The 21454-nt window shown below is 39.0% G+C and overlaps 1 protein-coding gene across 3 annotated transcripts in view; it reads left to right on the plus strand.

The window, feature by feature from the left end:
- FBXO11 (F-box protein 11) overlaps positions 1 to 21454 on the plus strand; it is a 72335-nt gene that overhangs the window by 1828 nt on the left and 49053 nt on the right. Inside the window, exon 1 of one of the 3 annotated variants that reach the window (XM_027659204.1) lies at positions 7143 to 7160. The exons of the other annotated variants lie outside the window; for them this stretch is intronic. The gene's annotated coding sequence lies outside the window, so the exon portion shown is untranslated. Of the gene's footprint in view, positions 1 to 7142; positions 7161 to 21454 lie in introns of those variants that run through there. 3 annotated transcript variants of the gene reach the window in all.

Genomic DNA, 21454 nt, shown 5'->3' on the forward strand with positions numbered 1-21454 from the left:
CCCCCCCCCCGCACACATTGGTCAGAGCAAAGAATGTTACCCAGACCAGATTGCTGTGTATATAACCAGAGGATGTGATGTCTTATGCCCAATTATGGGTCTTGTGTAAACCTTCCAAAATCTTCAGTAATTATATAATTAAAATGACTTCTCTGGTATACTGACATTAAAAAGAAAACAACATGGAAAAAAAAGGCAAAACAAAATAAACAAACAAAAAAAACCCCTAAACTTCTTCCCTCAGTGACATGCATTGAGGATTTTCATCATCAATGTTCCATATGCAGAATATAGATTTTTTTTTTTCAACCTCATGGTTTACTTTTTCTTTTAAACAGATGAAAATACAACTTCTAAAAGGCATCTGGAAAGATGTGCTTATGGATTAAATACTGTGATTATTCAGTTTTATATTGGACTGCCACTGTTCATATGTTATTAATTTGCTAAAGATACAGGCAGAAACTTTCTCTATTAAAATGTGAGGTTGCAATGTATTTGTATTACTCTGATGTTTTCTGGCACTCTGCATTCACCTAATTTATTTTTTTTTTTACATTGTTCAGTGCTATTTACCACTCAGTGGTGATGAAATTAGAACAAAATCAAGTTCCACAGTTTATGGAAATTACGTTTCCACATAGATCACTGCTAGCTTTTTCCTTTCATTTTTGAAGGTCAGTTGCACTTGGTCTCACACTTGCCCAAAAATGTGTCTACAGCATTAGGGTTTTTTGTCATTAGTGTTCCACCTACATTTGGGGTGTCTCTGGTGCAGTTTCTATTTCTATCTCAGAACTTGCAAGGTCTGATCCTCTGTATCTGGAAGGTAATTTCAATTTCACCTGTGACTTTGCTTGTTTCATGCAGGGCTGTTACAGTAAAGGACGATGAATAATGCTGCTAAATTAAAAGCCAATATACTGGGGTTAGACTGTACCACGCAAGTCAGTGGTGACTTTTTTCACCTTTATTCCCAGTCAATGTAGGTCATCCTCAAAAAGGCTGTACAAAGGAATCAGTGTAAGTTATTAGGAAGGGGTTTCTTTTGAACTCAGATGTAAATTTGTTTAAAAAACCTGTTACTAGATAATGTGAGTGCAGCTGTGATTAAATGAAAATTATTCTTTGTTATTTTTAATTTCTTTCCCCCTTCATATTACAGCATAGTACTTATAAGGACAGATATCATGAAACAGAGTTGATAATACAGCACATAGTTAATCTTGGGAACTTCTTGTTTCATATCATTAGATTGCTTAGTAAAACATGTACTAGGTCTTGAGCTTTATTTATTATTTAATGCTGTGTAAGTAGACAGTGTTTTACAACTGAGTAACAGCTGTTACATGTTCACCACTGGGTAAAAATCAAGTTATGACTCCTGTTAATAAATAGATCACTGGGAAAAAATGCTTTTATAAAAATCCTCCATCAAAGGTTCCTTGTAAGGGTTTAAAAATTGTGCAAAGCTGTGTTTTACACTGAAATGATTCTCATATATGTAGTAGGAATAAATCTATGAATGCATAATCATGCCGTCTATATTATACATCGATAAACAATGACTGTACACATGTTCTGAATGGTGCAGAAGGGAGATCATAAATGATCACAGATAAAAAACATTTTCTCCCCCAGACTGACTGTGTTGTACAGCCAAGATAAGATGTCATCAGGATATACTTCCCAAGATGTTTTGCCTTATGTTCTGCTGTTCACACCTCCCTCCATCTAAATTAGCCACTCTGGCTACACTCTGCTACTTCTGTTTTACCTTCTCTCTCCTGATCTCTCCCCAGTCACCAGAGGAGTTGCCAGTGGTTTATTCAGTGGTTTTGCAATTCTGCATGAAGGATACAGAATAGATGTGTCCTTCCATTTTCTTTAGGACAAAGGTCTATCCAAAAGGAGATCTGGATTAGGTGATGTTTGTTTTTAAATATTCCTATATTTGCTTATAGTGCCTTTTTTTTTCTTCCTCGAGCATATGGGTTTGGCCACGGTTTTAGGAAGAAGACAAGGTTAGGCACTTATTTAAAAAAAAAAAGATCTTGTCCAGAATGCAGCTAAAATTGTCAACCTCAGAGCTATCATATGAGTATTTTTTCCTGTTTCTGTTCTTTTCAAAATCACAACTCCATTAGTGCCTATGTGCCTCTCTATAGCACCAGCACGGCACTGTATGTGGTGCTGATGAGGTTCTGAGCTTCATGTCCAGAATTAAGTGCTTTTAGGATTGGATCCTGTGTGCTATTAAGTCCCAAACGTGTAGCACCAGGGCAGCTGCCTCTGCCACAGCCCTGCGCGTTTCTTTTACGTGGTAGCGGAGTCCATGTGACAGAGGCTGAGCTGGCTCCAGACCTGCCTGCGCCAAACGCTGACTTTTTTTTCCCAGGTTGATTTTTGGCACAAGTGCTGGTACAAGGGAAGGGATAACGCTGAATGCCTGTGGGTGTGGTGGGACTGTGGCAGCTCGGATTTAGACTGTGTTAACCTGGGTCAATACTCTTGGAGCTGAGGCAAATTTAATATGGGCAGCCTGTAAACCTACCTTGCAAGTTTGCTGCCCCTCCTCCCCCCACCCATTTTTCAGGGAAAACAAGATACGTACACCCATACAGCCTGTCTGTCACTCTGCAGCTGCTGAACTTGTTAGCTCATTTCAACCAAGGTTGACAAAGGGGTGTGAAGTTAAGTTTTGTGGAAATTATTGGCTGGGCAGAGGACGAAGACAATGAGGGAAAGACATTTATAACTCACCCTCTCTACCCATGCCAAGAAGCAGCAACCAGCTGGCCTGTCAGCACACAAGGTAATTGAATTAGTCATTTGTCTGCATAGGGGACATGAGGACTTGACGTACTGGGAGAAAGAGTAGGTTAGGCTGCGTAAGACACAAGCATGTAGAAACTAAGCTCCAGGAGAGTTCTTGCTCACCACGACTGAATTTTGTAATGTCGAGATAAATATCTCAGGAAAGGTAAGAGTCTTTATTTGGCTCTATTTCAAGTGCATGCGTGCAAGCGTGTGCATGATTGTATACGATTTTTTAAAAAAATTTTTTTTAGTATGTGCACCAAAGGGCTTATTTAGTGTGTTCAGGGCAGTAGCAGTAACTGAATTAAATTATTCTTATTCTGAAGCAAATGTGCAGACTTGCATCGAAGTACTTAAATGCGTTTCAGTTTTTGTGAGGTCATCCCTTATGGCAAGAAGTCAAGTTGGGCATCGGTTGCTCCAGGTGAAAGGAAATCTAGTCCAGTCTTTTCTGTATTTCTTGAAAGAGAGTCTTAGGCTGCAAAAAGATACATTTACGTATGGAAATGTAATTCTTGTTTCTTCAATGAGAAGTTTCCAAAGCCTACCTTACACATAAAAGTTTAGGATCTATAAACTTGGTTGTTCAAGTGCAACTTCTGTTTTCCAAAGCCTGATTTTTGCATCATGAGTACAAAGGAGTATCTGTGTACCTGTCTTGTCCTTTATGCAAGGCAAGTGTCTAAATCTATTCTAAAGTTTTTTATCTGATTTGGAGAGATCAAAATCAAGTGTATTTCTTCTTGGTATACACAGTAGTGTTCACTGCCTGTAGTTTTGGTATATTTTGGTCATTCATAAGACTATTAATATCAGTTATATTTTCCCAGAAATACCAAATCTTTTTTTATTTACTTTCAATGTTACAGAAACTTGGAGCCCAGTGGTTTAAGAGGTAATGTGTCTCCTACATTGGTCTGTTTGATATCTTTGTGCTTTGGGGGTTATGCTCTGTGCCCTGCTCCTACTGTGGTGCTTCATGGGACAATCACAGTTATGGAGTAGATCAGAGCTGGCCAATGTATGTCATGCTTTTACTGCAGGTGTGCAGGGCAGTAAGCATAAAAAACATTATATGCACTGAATATGAAGGATTTAATGTATATGCATAGCATTGGAGCACTGTGAATGCTTTGTCAGCCCAGCAGCTGCCTGGGAATGTCAGGCTTGCAGCTTGCTTTCCATGGGCAGTTCCCTCTCCAGCATGGTAAGTGTGGTGTGCTGTGCAAGTGCTGAATGTGCAGTGCCTGTGCAGAGCCATCGCTGTGCACGTGTTTGTTCGGCACATTAAGCACACTTAACTCTGCACACACACAGGGGGGTATCTTTCAGAGGCCAGGTGGGAGCCAGAGGGAGTTGCCACTGCCGTGGGGACAACTCATTTAGCCCACACTCTTGTCTGGGTCCCTGATGTAAGGGGAAGGAGGATGCACCAGGTGTGGTGCATCACCTGTGGCAGCACTTAAACGTCCTCTTACAGGCTGTTTGGTCTGCTAGGGAGAGGAGGTAGCATGCTTCTCTAAGATTTCTGAGTTGTGCTAATAGTGATTAAATATGTTTAGCCTTACACATTACAACAGGTGGGCTAGGAAAAGCAAACCAGATCTGTGCAAAATGTGGACAGTAAAGGCGGAGGCGAGCTGACTGAATTAACAGGAATTGAGAAAATGAGAGGTTTGTTCAGTTGACTTTGTTATTACCTAGTCATTTTATGTTTTCAAATTGTTAAGTGTTTCTGTTTGTTTCTTACTTATGTGCTGTTTCTCTGTTCAGCACTTGGATAGGAGGGGAAGCAAACTTGAAGAATTTTGTACTTGGAGAATTGCTCATGGTACTAATCTGTAGTATATGAATATAACCTAGAGCTTTAGTCTGAGTCCTTCAGTTCTTAATGAAACTTGGGGTGGAAGGGGAGGGGAAGAAAGCAAATTAAAACATACAGTGAAATTACAGAACATCAAAACTCTGCTTTTATAATATATTGCTACTTTTAAATCTTTGTAAAAGAGAAGAGCAAGATCTGGATGTAGGTTCCTAAGTAAAGAAGACTTTCTAGAGGAATCTCCTGTCATTTAAATTGTATTTCCTGTTAGAAAGTTTAGTGAATTCTTCTTGAGGTGATTAAAGTCTCTGAATCTGGAATTCTTCTTAAAAGATAACTTGTATAGTGGTTATTGTGGTTCTTCTCAATAGCAGAGTTTTGCTGGTTTTACTGCTGTCTGTTCTTAAACCGTGGTTCACCCATGTGTAGAAGCTGGGAGGACATAGACAAGGAACAAACACTTGAAAAATGTCGAGTTTTTGCAGCAGGGTTTTGGGGACTATTTTTTATGCTCTCCTCTGAGATACTCCTTTAGTTGCATTTTTACAAGATAACTTATTTTAGAGCCTGTTCATTAGAGGAAGGGGTTGTCCCATTACTCCCGCTTTTAGCTCCGTGCTGTTATCCTCTGCCTTGCCTTTGCACTCTTAGTTCCCTGAACCATGTCACCACGGAAACTAGACCTCCAAAACACCCTGAGTAGTTATTTGCTGTTTTAGCTGTGTGAGCTGTCTAACTGCAGAGTTCAGTGGGTGTGTATGCAGTTGGCAGTGGGGTGAAGGCAGTGGGACTGCCTCTTGTCCTCACAGCTCACCGTTAGATCCCCTTGGCAGTCATGTGGGACTGGAGCCTTCCACGGCACCTGTGATGGTCCTGTCCATTTGAGAGGAGCTGTTGAAATGCTGCTGGGGCTCTGTGCTGAGGTACCTGCTATGGTACATACAATGAAACCTACTGTTTGTTGTAACAGAAACCTGCAGTTTCCATTCCGTTGCCAGGTTTGTCAAGTCCCTCTGATGTGAGAGTTCAGGCACTGCTTTGTTCTAGGAGCTCAAGCTGCTGCATAGTTGTGCTCCTGCCTAGAAACCTTGTCACTGAGGCTCCTTGGTTTGTTTCTTGTTCTCAGCTGTACCTTGGTTCTATGTAGGTTATTCTGCAGAGGTGTATAGAGATAGCATGCCAATACATACCAGATCCATATTGATATTCCAATATCAAAATAATGGGGGTGTTTATGTTCTTGTGCAACTTTTTCTGTGTTCCAAAGAACTGATTCAGCTGTAGAGCTCTACCATGTGAGTGCCAGCCTGGTGTTGGGAGAGCGTATAAAGCTTATCCTTAGTTCTTGTGTGCTGCTTGACTGCATTGAGCTTGGTAGGTACAAAGCATAGAGAAATAAGCACTCCTGGGGAGGGAAGGAAAAAAAAGAGAGGGAAGCACTGATTTGGAAGGAAAAGCTTGATTTTTGTCCTACTGTGAATTGCTGTTACATGGCAAAAAGGCCAAATCAACAGCCGTACTTGGAATTCCTACACTTGTTTTAAATAACCACTGTCCATACCAACAGAAGAGCTGATTTTGCAGTCTCATGGTCATCATGCTGTGTTCATGCTTTTATACCGAAGGGCTGGTTAGCATGAATAGGTCATGTTACAGTAACTGTTTCCTTTTGGTAATCCCAGTTTGTAGTATTTGGAAACAGCCTTTTTACCTTAAGGGCTCTCATTTGTGGGTTCTTTTCTTTGCTTGTTTTCAGTTTATACCTCCAGAAGCAAAGGTTCAAGGGTTTAGTGTCTTGCCTTCTGAATAGAGGAGAGTTGTAGCTCCATAGCCGGTCTGAATTTCAAGCTATCTTTGTATTTGGACAGGTTATTGTAGGATGACAGGTTACCATATGTCAGCTGATCTGTGGTATCTGATTCACAGTAATTGTTCATGTGTATGCTCTTAGCCTGTGGCAAATGGAAGGTAATTTGAGTTAGCTTGACCCTCTTTCATTATGCTCTTGCAAGGCACTCCCTTCTCCATGTGGATTGTTAGACCTGCTGGAGAGCCGTGGCTAAAACAATAATGCAGTTTCTGTCCCCCAGCTAGTTTGGGTGTATCTGTACAACAGTGAGATGAGGACTTGGCCAGTTTCTTGTGTCGTTGCTGTTTTGACACCGTACCTTTCCGAAGGAATGAATCCTACAAAGATGCTACCCTGAAAATCAGTCAGATGTTACAATTGCCAGGTGCGTTTTTCTTTGGCAGATGTTACAAAAGCTTTATTAATGGATTTTAAAGCACCAGAAATAAGTTGTTTATTTCACAGTATCTTGGTATGCTTCTTTCTTGTTTTTAAAGAATTAGGTTTTACTTCGAGTTCTTTCAGAAGATGCTTGGTAATTGAAATAATTGTAACACTGCAGGAATGATTTTTGATGTTCTCATTCAAAGCCCGCTGAAATCCTGGCTGACTGAAAGATTCCCATTGACCACAAATGGCACTTGAATTTGATCTGAAGTGACAGGAAAGGTAAAACAATTGATTTTCTTTTTAGTGCTTAGTTCTTATCTGAAATTTGATTTTGCAATAGAAAATCCAGTCCAGTCTGGTTCATCAATAATTGTTAAAAATCTAAAATACTGCTTAAATGTTTATGGGAAAATATTTTTCAGTAGTTGGATGTCACCACCCTGTCTTTCTGCCTTACTGAATTCCTAAGGTTCCCAAAGAGAAACTCAGAACTGCCTCTTGCATCTACATTTCCCTTCTTCCACAGATGAATCTCTTCATTTAATTACTGTACTACTGATCCTATGTGCATACAGCAAAGCTTCCTCCCCATTTTTCATTCTTATTTGGTCAGTGAGAGTTTTTTCTAGGAGGTAATATGTAAAATTTACAGTTCCCCAGCTTCTTGTACTTGAAAAAGTGAGAGGAAATGTGTGACTTCTTTTTAAAATTGGAATTCAGTCATCTTGAGACATAGGTCTTGGTGGAGACTTGCTACAGTCATCTGAAAAATAAAGAGTTGGGAGGTTTTTCAACATACCTTTGGAGAAAATGTTATGCTGCTGAAACACAGGAAAACTTCAGATTTTAATCGTTGTTTCTAAGAGCTGAGAACAAAATGGAATCTTTTTTTTTTTTTTGCTAAACCAGCCTTTCCTGACTATTGGGAAAGCAAGAGGCCAGAAAGATGACCCAAATACTGTTGGGTCATCAGTTTAAATTGTGTAGTAGCTGTTCAAATTAATGTTTATTTCCTTCAGTTGTTGCTGTCTTGAAGGAGGAAGGGCTGCAACTTTTAGATGGTTGTTATATTAGTCGTTGGCAAGATGTGACACTTCACCCTTCTCTGAAGATGGTAAAATCTGTGACTATTTTCTTTGGCAGAAAGGTTCTCATGTTCTTCCATGGTCACTGGAGATCAGTTATACAAAAAAAACAAGGGTTTACTCTGAAGTTTCATTTGCCTGTTTTGGCCTTTGTTGGCTGCAACTGCCCTCATCAAGACCATGGATAAGGACAGGAGATAGCTGACCTCCATCTCTTACTACCTTGGAACACCAAAGGTCCACGGGGTTTGCAGTATATGAAAATGAGTAGCGGATTTTTTTTATCACAGAAGAATTGTTTTCATAGAATCATAGTATGGTTTGGGTTAGAAGGGGCCTTGAAAACCATCTAGTTCCAACCCCCATTTTATTCAGATTCATTTGGAGCTTCCTCTCTGGCTGCATTTTTAACTCTGTAAAGCTCTGTAGTAATTGAGCCTCTAAGGTATGTGCCTCAGATCGCTGTTGAGAGAACCTCCTTTAACACAAGAGTTGTTTGGCCAGCTGAGCATCAGTGGGAGGAGAGAGGATTAATGCTTTGGGCTACTGTTGCTGTCTGCATGATTAGAAGAAGAATGGGTGTGATTGTGATAACGAGTGATATCTGAGTGACTTCAAGTGGCCTTTGATAACAAGTTTAGACCCTTTTCATATCTTGCCAAATTTCTTAGCAGCAGCTGCTCATTCAGCAGCTTGTGATCAATAATCTGCTGATACACTTGACAGTATCAGTACGGATGCTTGCCATTGTCAAATTTTACCCTAATTTAAAAGGTTTAAGAACTGAAAAAGGCATACCTGAGTAGGTTCAGTCGGTGTCTAATGAAGCTCTGTTCTGAAAATCAAGTTGTCGTGATATGTGTCGATGTGATGCTGGATTTCCCATTTTGTCTAAGTAATGTTTGAACACCTGAGCTTGGTAACTTTAAAAATCTTAACAGGAAATAATGTTTACTGACAGCTCCATCTCCTCTAAACCTGTTTTTTAAATGCCAGAGGAGAAGAAGAAGACATGAAATTATTCTGATTTTTCAGTTATAGACAACATAACTTTATGTGTAATTTTAAAGGAAAAGATATTGGTCATGCTAATGTTGAAATCTGTAAATTTGTAAAAATGTGGGGAAAAGAAAGAGAAGAATGGAAAATTAATTTATATTTGAAAATTTCAATATTGATATCTAAGATCTGTTTTCATATTCACTTCATTAATTTTTCAGCCTATGTTTTGGATAACTTTTTGAGAAACTAAAGAGTTGAGTGTATCCTCTGCTCTGGATTGCTCTTATGGATATTAATACAATAAAAGTTAAAAGTGGGCAGTGTTTGGAAATAGCATGATTTTTAACTCCTCTATTTCTGAGGCCTATCAAGCAATACCTACCATCCATAGATGCTGTAAGAGTGAGTTCATTACCATGTCTTGGGTAAATCCCAGCAGACTGACTTTCAGCTGACTGTATTTCAGTTGTCTCAATGACCAATATCTCAAAGAGTGCTATGAGCTGCCAGTGTATTTTTTTTGTGCTTATATATGATTTAGAAATGTTGTACAATTGTTTGGAATCAAGAACATTAGCTGAAATCGTAGAGAGTTGGGCACAGTGATTTTTTTTCAGCCTGAATATACTTGGTTGCCATCCCAGTGTTTCTTTCCTAGCAGCAAGGTTGACCTTCCAGCCAACCTTCCAGCGTTCCTCTGGGCTACCACTGCTGGCAAACAGGTAGTCTGTTGAAGTAGTGCTGTAATGGCTGTGAAAGACAGAAATGTTCGACTCTTTCTGTCACTTGCATGGTGGAAATAATTGCCACTTTCACAATGAGCAAGTTTTAAATAGTATCTTTATGATGTTTTGATGCAGATGTAGTCACTAAAATTATGTGTATATACTGAACATTAAACATTCACAATGATTTCTTTCTTGTTATTTGTGTGTAGGGTCCTCTTGGCAGGAAGGTTATATTTTTCAGTAATATAAATCTAAATGCTGTGTGTGCACTGTGGTGGCTGGGGGCACTGCTTGAGCCTGGTTAAGATTTCTTTGGTAAGATTTCTGGGACATATTTTGTCTTTCCCCCAAATTTATTACTACTACAGAAGCAGCCAAATATGTTACAGAAAATGAGTTTAAATTCCTCTAGCTTTTGAAATCAATATATGGTTTGAGAAAGGGGCAAAGGGAGATAGATCAGAAAATGTATGTTTGAGAACTTGGTATCCACAAATCCTGCTTGTGTTGGTTTTGTAGCTCAGTTAAAAAAATCAACCTGCTCCTTTTTTATTAAAACAGCTAAGTGACATGTTTCTTCCCAAGGCATGCATCTTCCCTCCATCAGGTACCTTTCACATATATGGAGACAATTCTTAAGTAGCCCTTACTGCAAACTTGGCTGGCAAAAATCCCCCCACCTAGATAAAATTTCTGTTAGTGAGAGTCTCTGTAGAAGACTTAATGATCTTAGGTGTTTAAATTAAATAAGAAATTTATTTTTTTTTTCCTTTTAAGAGTAGACATATATTTACATATTTAACTTTTAGAATAAGAGGAATAATTCAGTGGTTCTTTGTTTCCTCTTTCAGTATTTCTGGTAAGAGCAATGCAGTGGATGGAGTTGAGGCTAATGAGCAGGTTCTAGTCCAGAAGGTTCCTGACTTACTGATCTTTTCACAGAAGTCCTTATTCTTGTATATGCTAAGAGTTTACTTGGGAAAGAGCTGTTCAAGCATTCCGTGATGTAAAAAGAATACTAATCAGAGCACTCAACTTTAATCTTCCCCTTCTGCCTGAAGGTCTTGCGTTTGGGTTGCAGTGAACGTGAGGAGATGGCTGTTATCCCAGCACTTCTTCCAGTAATGGTAGCGATGGCCTGGAGTAATTTCAGGTACTGGTAAAGGATCCCCTTTGTTTTACTGATTTTGATATTTATATTGCAGAAGTCCTGTGTCTTGTGGGTTTCCAGTCATGTCTCACTGCACACCTGGGATGTACTGAAGTGCCACTGTTCTGACTTCAGCAGTGGGAAACGAAAGTGTGAAGAAATTAAATATCTTGCCCAAAGTGACCAGGGAAGTCTATAGGCGTGGTTTCGTTGTTGGTTTAAGCAGTGTCATTGCAAATGGCTACCAAAAGGGATTTTCTCAGCAGGGATTTGCTTCTTCCTTCCTTTGTTTTAATGATGGTGTACCTGTACAATCACTGCCTGTTGTGTGAGGAGCTGGTGGAGAAAGGTCTGTACTCTCCTTTCTGGCAGTATTGTGCTTTATATTTGGTTTATCTTTATCATGGAACCATATCTGTGACAAAGCACAGGATTGAGCATGATGCCCATGAGTTCCTGTGGTTCGTAGTCTAGTTTTGGACTATACAGTCTCTCTTGGTACAATACCTGTTTTCTTTCTGGACTTATGTTAGTGCTCAGCTTGTCCCAGGCTAAAAACTGGATGGTTGTACTGGGAGTTGTTGCCCTTGGTTGTCATTTATCCTATGCTCCCAGCTGATCCTCGTTCAAGACAGGGATCACTAAATGCCTCAGATCATGGTTGTGGTAGTGCTTTAATCTTTTAGGGCAGCATATTAAGGTAAATGGGAATTGCAGTTGGCTTAATTATGCTGGGCTGAAAACTGGAGCTGTGCTTGCATTGCTAGTGAGCTATGTGGCCATCTGTCATTGGGGCAACAACTTGTATTCTAAGGGGCAGCTGGCAGGGTTGAGGCTTGCTTTGGCTGGCAGACTTTTTTTTTTTTAATGTGCCACTGCGTGTCAGTCAGAACCCTTCATTGTGGGTAAGGAGGAGAGTAGGGGTTGCTTTAATTGTTTGTGCAATTAACTTAAAAAATCCTAATAGAAACTGTGGACATTTCTGTGAAAATAAATTACATTTGTATGACTTGCATTCTGTGTTGTTATAGACTATTTTTCGTGTTTTCAGATGAAACAATGTGACAGTTGTGAAGCCATAGGTGTGTGCCTGGGGGTGCACTGAACCCTACACATACGGCACAGCAAAATTACACGTTGTTACTAAAATGCAGTGTTACTTTGTGAAAGCACAAATGCCGAAGGAAGTACATTGAGAGACGACCTACAGATCACGTGGAAGATTCAAACAGTTGGATTTTGCACTAGTTCTTTAGAAACTTTATCATACAGACTCCTGACTAAGGATGTAGGAACTCTGAATGGTATCGATCATATGGGCACATTGCTGTGAACAGAGAGAGAAAAAAACATTTTATCTGAGGAAGACTATGTGAGTTTGTAAAAGGTAATTGTTAGGAGAATAAGTATCTGGAGAAAACACTGCAGTTGGCAATTAAACAATATATGGCTTTTAGTTTGAAATGCTTTGAATATTTTTATTGAAAGAGGGAGTACTGCTCTCTCTCTTCTTGGTTGATTGGTTGGCTTTTTTGTTTTCTCAAGACTGGGAACAGGTTGATAGTTTAGTGGTTTTGGGAGGTCTCAGGGAGCCCAGGATTTACATTGGCTCTTGCATAAGTCTTAACTGCTATTGTTCATCCCATTCATCCAGGTGATATGCTGCTGGGAGGAGAGGATAGGAAGCAACATAACTTGAATAATGGATTCTTAGTACTCAATCATAATCTGGGCTGGTGGAGATGATATTCTGCTCTAACTTGAACCTGCTGCTGCTGGCTGGTCTAAAAGGACCTTTATAAAGATGATAGTACCTGGTGTACGTGTGCTCTGTCCACTTCTGTCTGCTTTTCCATCCACTAACCAGAGACCATTTGAGGGAGTATGTACAACGTGCATTTATTGACTTGCTGGTAAGAGACAGTGGTTTGGCCTCAGAATCTGCCACTGCTGATCGTGCCTTTCACAGTTATGTCTAGAAATAATTGATAAGAATCCCAGGCTGTTCAGGTTGGAGTCTTACAAACATGCAGTAGAACGTGTCTGAAGCATCTCCTCGTTGCTACATATAGCTCAGAGAACAGTCCAAAATTAAATTTTTCTGTAGAGCTGTCCTACTAAGTTATATTATTTGCTAGAGGAGAGCAATTTTTTTTTTCTTTTCTTTTTTTTTTTTTTTTGCTTTTAGATGTGGTGGAAGCATTTGACTTTAATGACTGCTTCAAATTTCCAGGAAACTGTATTTAGTTCTCTGTACTTCTCAATTTGAAAAAATATAGTTGATTTAAAAAAAAATAAAGTTGTAATGACTTGGAATGAAATGTTACAACTGTAAGTACCAGAAAGGGCACTGACAAACTATTGTACTCATTTATACTGGCAAAGTGAATTCTAGTAGCACTTTCAAAATTACTTCCAGTGTAATTACTTTTGATAAAGGACTTGCCTGATATTGTCTGTGTTTTGAGATGTTCAAGTCCATGACTTAGTGCCTTGCTTTTGACCTATACTCAAGCACCACGCTTCTCAGTAGATACAATAGAGACAACTCTATGTTGGTAACTCCTGTCCGAGGCTGGCCCATTGGGGGGGGTAGTCCTAATATTATTTTTCTAATGGTTTTTAACTTGTGTTTTAATACTCATGGGCCTCCAGTCTCCAGTGTCATTTGTGGTTATGAGTGGGAGGGAATGTGATGGTCGTACAACTTTTTCCTCCCCTCCTTTTTATCTCAAGTCTCTTTTTTGTTGGGAAACCAGAACTCCTCTGTGTTTACAGTGAGCAACTAGTTCACAGTAAGGTTTGGCTTTAAAGAAGGTGAAAATTAATTTTTAACTGCTCTTTATTCAAGATGCCTGCAGCTCTATATTTGTCCACTAAAGGCACCAAACCAGATCTTTTTTGCACTTGTGTTATTGACAATTTTATTACTGTGTTTGTTCTAGAAGTGTTTCTTTTGTAGGATTTTCTTCCTAACATTGTCATAACTGAAGGTTTTCAGATCTTCAGCTACAGTCAGTTACTTTTCATTAAGGGAAAACTTCTTTCCCATTTGTTTTCTGAAGAACACAAAAAATATTTTAATAAGGCTTTTCTTTTGTCTGAAAATCTAAGCTTAAGTAGCCAAACTGGATTTTGGTTTTGAAATGCACGTGACTTCTTTTGTTCTTCTTTTGAGGGGGCTGGCTCTCAAGTGTGAAATATGATTAACAAATTTTTCAAACCCTGTTACGTTATTTCACAGCTCTTCGCTTTGTTTGCAGGAATGTCGGCGTTTTCTTACTAATAGATCGCACCATGTAGAGCAAAAATGGTTCCTGCCCTTGGAATATGGAAGGCTTTGCTGCAATGAAAGATAGTTTTAGTCTTTTTCCTAACTGCTGCTCTTTAAATCTTCTTAGTGTAATACAGGTTTTGTATGCGTCATTATATGTTTTCAGCAGTTTATTGCCTGGTAGTAAATCTAGTCTGAGCTCTAAATACAACTTTTACTCTCCCAGTCTAGATTGTTATGTGTGTTTAATTTTTTTTCACTCTGATAACTGCATTTGATTAGTGCACTTGATCAGAAAGTATCTAATGTGTTATTTCTGTACATTTTACTTGTATCAGGGCTTGAGCTGGTCCTGCATGATTTGCTTGTCTATGTGTTTAATTAAAAGTAATAGGTGTACGTTGCTTAAAGGAGCTGTTGGCCTCTTGCCTGTGTGCAAAGCCTGGAGCTGCTTGTGGACTATTCCTCATAGAGGGTGTTTGTGTTTGTACTGTTTGGTTTTGAGGAGTGTGGACTGCTAGATCACCCACATATCAATTAAGATGAAAGTTCTTAGAAGAAGCCAATGTACTAGTTTTTGAAACTGTGAATAAAAAACTCAATAAGCAACTAAACCCCAGAAAACGAACCCAAATGCATATTTGCAGCATCTCTGTATAGGATTGATATTGGTATATGTGGAGGAAAATGAGTAGAGGTTGCTGTAGGTAACTTCTGGATTAACTTCAGAATGGTGAGACTTGATGCAGTATTTTGAAGAATTATTCTTAAGATCTGTATTCTGTGCAAAATAGTCATTAAAGTTACATGTCCATAAAGTACTTCAATAAATATACTGGCATTTTTAATACAAGAAGTTTATTTCTTTGTTCTATAGAATATGAATGGTTTGGTTTTTTAAATTAGCTGTAGTTTGAGAATAAACATGTCAGGAATTCAATCTGACAGTTGCTTAGAATATATCTTAAGACCATTTTTGTGGGTGTGCTGAGCATGAATATAACAAAGATGACTAACATTCCATGTGTTCAACCAGATTACAGGGGGGAACATGGCAGAGCTCGATGCACTTGTACAGTATCTTTGCTGCATATTAGAGTAGAAAGAATATCCTGGTTTTCCTGATAGAAAAACAAAGAACAGAAATCTAAGGATGCTGAACCCAATGGAGTATAATTACTAGTTGACAAGTATTGTATATTGTAGTTCAGGGGGGAAAATAGTAGGCTGGATTTAGCCATGTTCGAGACCCACGTAGCAGACTTGGTGTTGAGTGCACAAAATATATTTCACTTCCTAAAAATGTTTTGAATGCTTGTGATTTAAGAGCAACTCATGAAGGATTCCTTTCTTTTGAGTCCTTAGTGATACTGAATCTGCTTTTGTCTATGCTTGCACTTCAGATATGACAGACTAGATAAATGTAGTTGTGTAATGGGGGGCTTTTTGTGTCTTACACATTCTACGTGTGCAGAATTTGAAACTTACTGTGATCTGTTGTTCTGACTTTGCATCTATAGTCTCGCTACCCTGTTGATAGAGAAGGTGAATGTGCAGTGTGGAGTGACTGTGAAAGGGTGGTATCATCAGTCTGTAGATGTTTTGCATGCAAGGTTTTCCTCCAGGAACATTTAGACACTTCAGAGAGGCTCTCTTCAGGGTAAGGACGCTAGATAGTCAATAAAAACCTCTTGTTTGTAGAAGTGATGGTTAATGCTGGATTGGTGCTAAATTGTTGGCATTGACCAGTGCTCCCTGAAGCACTGCAGTTCACCAGGATTAAATTATGCAGGAAATGTGAAAAGACAGGAGCAGAATGAAGTGGCTCTGACTCTTCCTCCTCTAAGTATTTAAGGTTGGTTCTTTTTGTTTGTTTTTTTTTTTTTTTAAATTGTCTTGTGTCTGTAGGCACAGATGCACAGCTCTTGCTGTTTGACAGAGGTCTTGAACTTTCCTCTACCAAAGACAGAACCTCCTGTAAGTCCTTTGAGAGTCTAAGATATAAAGTAGAATATTTTTTTCTGAAAATATTTTTCTATACTTGAAAATAAGAGAGATGTCTGTTAAGGGAGATTATCTCTATGGTTATGTCTCAGTTTTGTTTACTTGTTCATTTCTGCTTATAATTGGTCATTCCAACTACTGTAATATTTTTTCTCAGAATATCACTGTGGATAGTGCAGTGCATCCATCTGCTACTAGTGTCTATTGTCTATCAACTGGAAGTAAAGATTCATTCCATCATAGTTCAGTCTCTGGCCTGTTTCTCATCTTGTGCCAGTGTCAGAAATGCACACAATACTGACATGAAATAATTCACTGACTGTTAAGTACTACACTTCAAAGATAGCAGCCTGATTTGATGTCAGGCTTCATAGTTTTTCAACCATGGTTTGACTGATGCACCAAAATTTCTTTGTGTTCCTTACTTGTTAGTCATCAGTGGTGGCATATGCTCTGACATCTAAGGGAAAAAAATATTGTCAGCCAGCTACTGTACAGTGACAGGGCTCTTCCAGGTGTAATGTGTGTTTCTGGGTAACCTGCCTTCTAGCTGTGCTGGCTGCAAGCCTTTGGTTTCACAGGATTTGAATAATACCCACTTGTCCAGGCATAGAAGCTGTGGGATTGTGTGTTTTCTTTGCTGCCCAGAGACCTTTTGGGGGGTCATATGTTTCTGAAGCACTCAGATGGTTCTTTGGCATCGAGATGCTTTTGTTGCTTTGGGCTGGGGGAAGAAGGTGACTGTCCTATGAAAGTGTCATTGCACAGTAATGAGTGTGACTGCATCGTTTGCAAGTTCAGTAAAGAAAAACGTGGGATAAATGTGATTAATGAAATTAGGGACTTTTGGTACTGAATTGACCTCCTAAATGTTAATACAAGGTAAAGTAATTCAGATCAAACATTGAAAACTGTAGTTCACTACATACTCCTTTATTTTCACCAGCAGTTTTCGATAGTATTTAAATTCAAGTGAGTTCATAGGAAATACTTATTCTACCCCTGCTTTATAGCAGTGATGTCTGAAAGAAGCAGCAGGTGATAGAATATGAGCAGCAATGTCTTTTAAACCTCCTTGCCTGCTTTTGGAAGACGTGAATTGTTTAACTCATGAATCAGATGGAGTATGTCAAGATGGCAGCAGCCAGTTCTGGTTTGACTCCATCAGCTTCAAGCAAGTTTTTGAGGCCAGAGTTCTTAAATCATCTCATCCCAGATTATCAGTTAGGAGAAGGGATGGCCATACGTAAACCAGCAGGGACAGAGATGTGAACAATGTTCACATAACCCCAAAACACTACATGGTCAATATGCTGCTATTGTAAAAACAAACTCAACATGGCTACTTGTCTTGCTTTCTTCTGCTCTAGTCTTGCTTGCAACCGTGTCCAGGGTAAGTTTGGGGTTTTTTCCCCCCACTGTAACTGTGTGAAGTGACTAACTTGGCTGCTTCACCAGGTGCTACAGCAAATTAATAACAGTGGAACAATTGAGTAGTTTATAGGTGTGTCAGATTGGTGAGTTCAGAACAGGTGAGACTGTGACAGGATGACTTGATGAAGGAAACTGAAACTGAGGTGATGGTTACAAAGACTGACAGAAAATAGGGTCAGGAAAATAAATTCAATTTGCTCATGTTATATAACCATCTTAGTGCAGCCTGTAGATTCATTAGTTTGAGAACATAGTTTGTAAGGGAGAGTGATTGCGTGTGGCTTCACTTTTAGCAAATTGACTGTAATTTCGAGTGAAAGTGTAGGAGGTTACATATATTATTACTCTGACTTTCTAGCTGCAGCAGTCTTGTCTAGCAGGTGAGTTTTATAGTGTGTTCAGCCAGCATGTGTTTTAGCATACTTCAGTTTACAATTGCAGAGATCCTTGAAACCATGAAGTGGTACAGTAGCACTTCTTGATTTGGTTATTTTTTTGTTTTTTAAATGCTTAATAATATGAAAAAATCAAAGGGAGTAGCTTGGTACAGTTCTCTCTTCATCCTTTCTGAGCCCCAGGAGAGCTCAACATGCATGTTACCACATTAGAACTTCATTTTGAAACCTTAATTCTCTTAAAAAAGGTCTGTTGGATGTCTTGGAGTTTTTTGCTTTCTTTCTCAGCTCTAGCAGTAAGGGATAAATGTCCTGCACCTCTGTAACCAAAGCTTTTATTTCTGTTATAATCAAGTTTGAGCAGTGTAAATGAGATTACACAGTCAGGCAGCAGTTTCTTTACTTCTTCATGCTCGCCTTCCAGGTAAACAGAAATACCTCATTACCTTTTGGGAAAGTCTTTAATTTGGAAAGGTGAGGAGGGAAGCAGCTTGAGTCCTCTTGTTTGAAATTTATGCAAATTGCCTTTGAGATTACCCTCTTTGGATTTTTTTTCTGCAGATATAATTAAATTGGAAAGGATGTTTCAGTTATTCATCAGCATTCAATATTGTAAAAAGGTTGTTACAGCTCTAAAATAGCTTTTTTTGGTTATAAATACATCACCAGTTGCTAGCCCCTTTATCTGTTTGTTTTTAAATAAACATAGTGTTTCTGTAAAGACTTGGTGGTGTTTCACTTGCCTGGTCAAGTGTGTAGAAGTACCCTAGGATGTTTTACAACCTAACTGAGTCAAAATACCTGGTAGTGGTGGGTTTTTCCCCTCTCAAACCTCTGGACCAGGAAGATGATGAAATGGAACTGAGTCTGACACGTGGGAAGGAATGAGATAATGTATATGTTATGCAAATCTAAGAGAAGGAGGGAGTTTCTGTTACTGCAGAACACTTCACCAAGTTATATTTCAGTACTTCGAATCAAAGCTTTAAATTACTGTGCTGAGGATGTTTTGACTTAACTGAAATATTATTTCTTCATAAAAGGTTTCTCACTGGCAAAATATATTTTGTTGTGGATTCTTTGGCAACATAGCAACAGCAGTGTAGAAAATATCCACGTTTATGTAGCGGTGTGATCTCTGTGAAGCTCTGTAGTTTTACATGTGTGCGGTTGAAAATCATAGAATCATAGAATGGTTTGGGTTGGAAGGGACCTTAAAGATCATCTGCCTAGTTCCACCCCTCTGCAATGGGTGGGACACCTTTCACTAGACCAGGTTTCTCAGAGCTCTGGCCTGGCCTTGAACACTTCCAGGGATGGGACATCCACAGCTTCTCTGGGCAACATGTTCCAGTGCTTTGTATGTCTTTCTATCCTAATGTCACAATGTCTGGGATTTTTAGAAGCGTGGAGTACTCAGCAGAGTGAAAATGGGCCAAGGTCTTTGAGATGCTAATGAACTACAAACTTATGGTTTATAGCAAAGCAGTTGGATTGGACTTTCAGTGTAGTGGTGAGGCCACGTAATCGGAAATCTGGCGAGTAAATATTATAAGTCTCGGTACGTTGAGCAGGAGTGGGAGAGCTTTCACCTGCCTGATGAGAATGATGGAGCAGTGATTGAATTGTTCTCTGATGGTGTCTTCTGCCTTTGCCATATGAGCAAAGCCGTGGCTGTCTTGGAAAGTGTTCACTTAGTTTAGAGACTCCACAAACTTTCCAGGCAACTTGTGTTGACATTCAGTCACCCTCGTGATCAAAAAAAAAGTCTCCTTATGGAAACTTTTTTTTCTAATGTCCTTCCAGTGCTTAAACACTTTTTCCCCTTATTTGTGTACAGCTGTAGTAAGCTCAGTGAACTTGTGCATTGCTTTGGGCCAAGGAATTCTTTGTTTTTTAGTTTAAATATTTGGAGCAGTTTGTCCTCCAGAAGAGATAATTATCTATGAGATTATTTGACATCCAGAACTTATCTGAAGGTTTGTTAGCCATCTGTCTTGTTTGTAATATGATGTTCCTTCTTAATGTTAATACTCTTTATTCTGCAACCTTTAAAGGATGTAGTGAGATGACCTACAATAAATTAATATTATGAAGTGGCAGCCCTCTTCAACCGAGGTATTGTGGCCGACCTAGTCCATTGATGTACAAAACAAAATTAGTTTATCTGAATTAGAGGTGTTCATCTCTTCTGGTGGATCAGTGTGTTCAGAACTGTTTTAGGTCTCTACACCTGTGACTCTTCTCTTACAATGTGTTTCTGTGTATTTACATATCAAATTTGTCTCCAGAAGAATGCCTCGACAGCTGTGCATGTGCACACAACTGCATTTTTATTCTTCGCGTATTTAACCTTCGTCAACACTAAAAAGTACTGAAAGGGACAGGATCAAACGTTGTAGGTTTGTTGGGATAGTCAGCACTAGTCATGGGATGGAGGGGGACCTCACCGTGGGGCAGCTACTGTGGCACGTCTTGACATGTTTGAATAGTCTCTTATCAGTCTTTTTTGATTTTTTTTAAATCTTTGAGGAAAAAAAATCAAGAAATGCAGGTAAAATAACCAAGAAAGGAGTTTAAAGATTCCCTATTTTTCTGCCTATGTTTTGTCTACTGACTCTCCAGAGTGTCTTGGCCTGTAAATACCCTGCTTTGTGTCTATGTCTGTGAGAAAATACGTGAGGCAGATGGATAGAGATGGAAGTGTCCAGATATGAAAGGAGAAAACTGACCATCTCAGTATGCAACTTCTAGATGATCTTTGTTTGTTTTTGTTGGGGTTTTTTTGAGGGGGCATAGTGTTAAAGAACACTTCTTCCTCTTAAGACCTGTTTATGTCCTTGTGGCCTTCCAGCACAGGGTTTATTTCTGATGGCTTTTTCAATATGTCTTTTAATGGCTCACAACACAGGTGCAGTGAAGGACTTTAAGAGTCTGGAAGGGGCTGCGTTACTGTACTCTTTTTTTTCCACCATACTGTTTCTCTATTGTTTTTTGTTGCATTCAAACACCTTTTACAGTTATTACTCATTACTGAAAAATACTTTTTTGAATACACATTTACCATATTGTGGCATGACAAATTATAGGGAGTTTGTAGGAAGTGTGGTGGCTCAGACCTTCAAAATGGATATGGAATAAATGACAAAAACCTGTCCTGTCTGGTCTTAAAATGGGTGAATATTCAGAACTTGAGAAACTAAAAATGGGAGTTCAGGTGCATGAGTAGAAGGACCTGTTTAAGAAAAGGAAAAGGTCAGGGTTCTGCTGCAGGTATATAGAAATACTAGACGTAAAAGGCAGTGGATGAAGAAAAACAACCCTGTTGAAAACTTCAGTACTTTTGGATAGTTTAAACAATATGAAAAAATAATAGTTTCTTTCTGTTTTGTGACTTAGGCTTACTCTGCTTGCTTGAACTTTATTGTTGCTCAGGGTTGTTAAGAATAAATTTGAAATGCAAATAATAGGCATCTACTTCATTTGCCAGGGAGGAATCTA

The sequence above is a fragment of the Corapipo altera genome, unplaced genomic scaffold (genome assembly GCF_003945725.1).
Source record: "Corapipo altera isolate COAL_440 unplaced genomic scaffold, ASM394572v1 48, whole genome shotgun sequence".
In the NCBI taxonomy this organism is placed as follows: Eukaryota; Metazoa; Chordata; class Aves; order Passeriformes; family Pipridae; genus Corapipo; species Corapipo altera.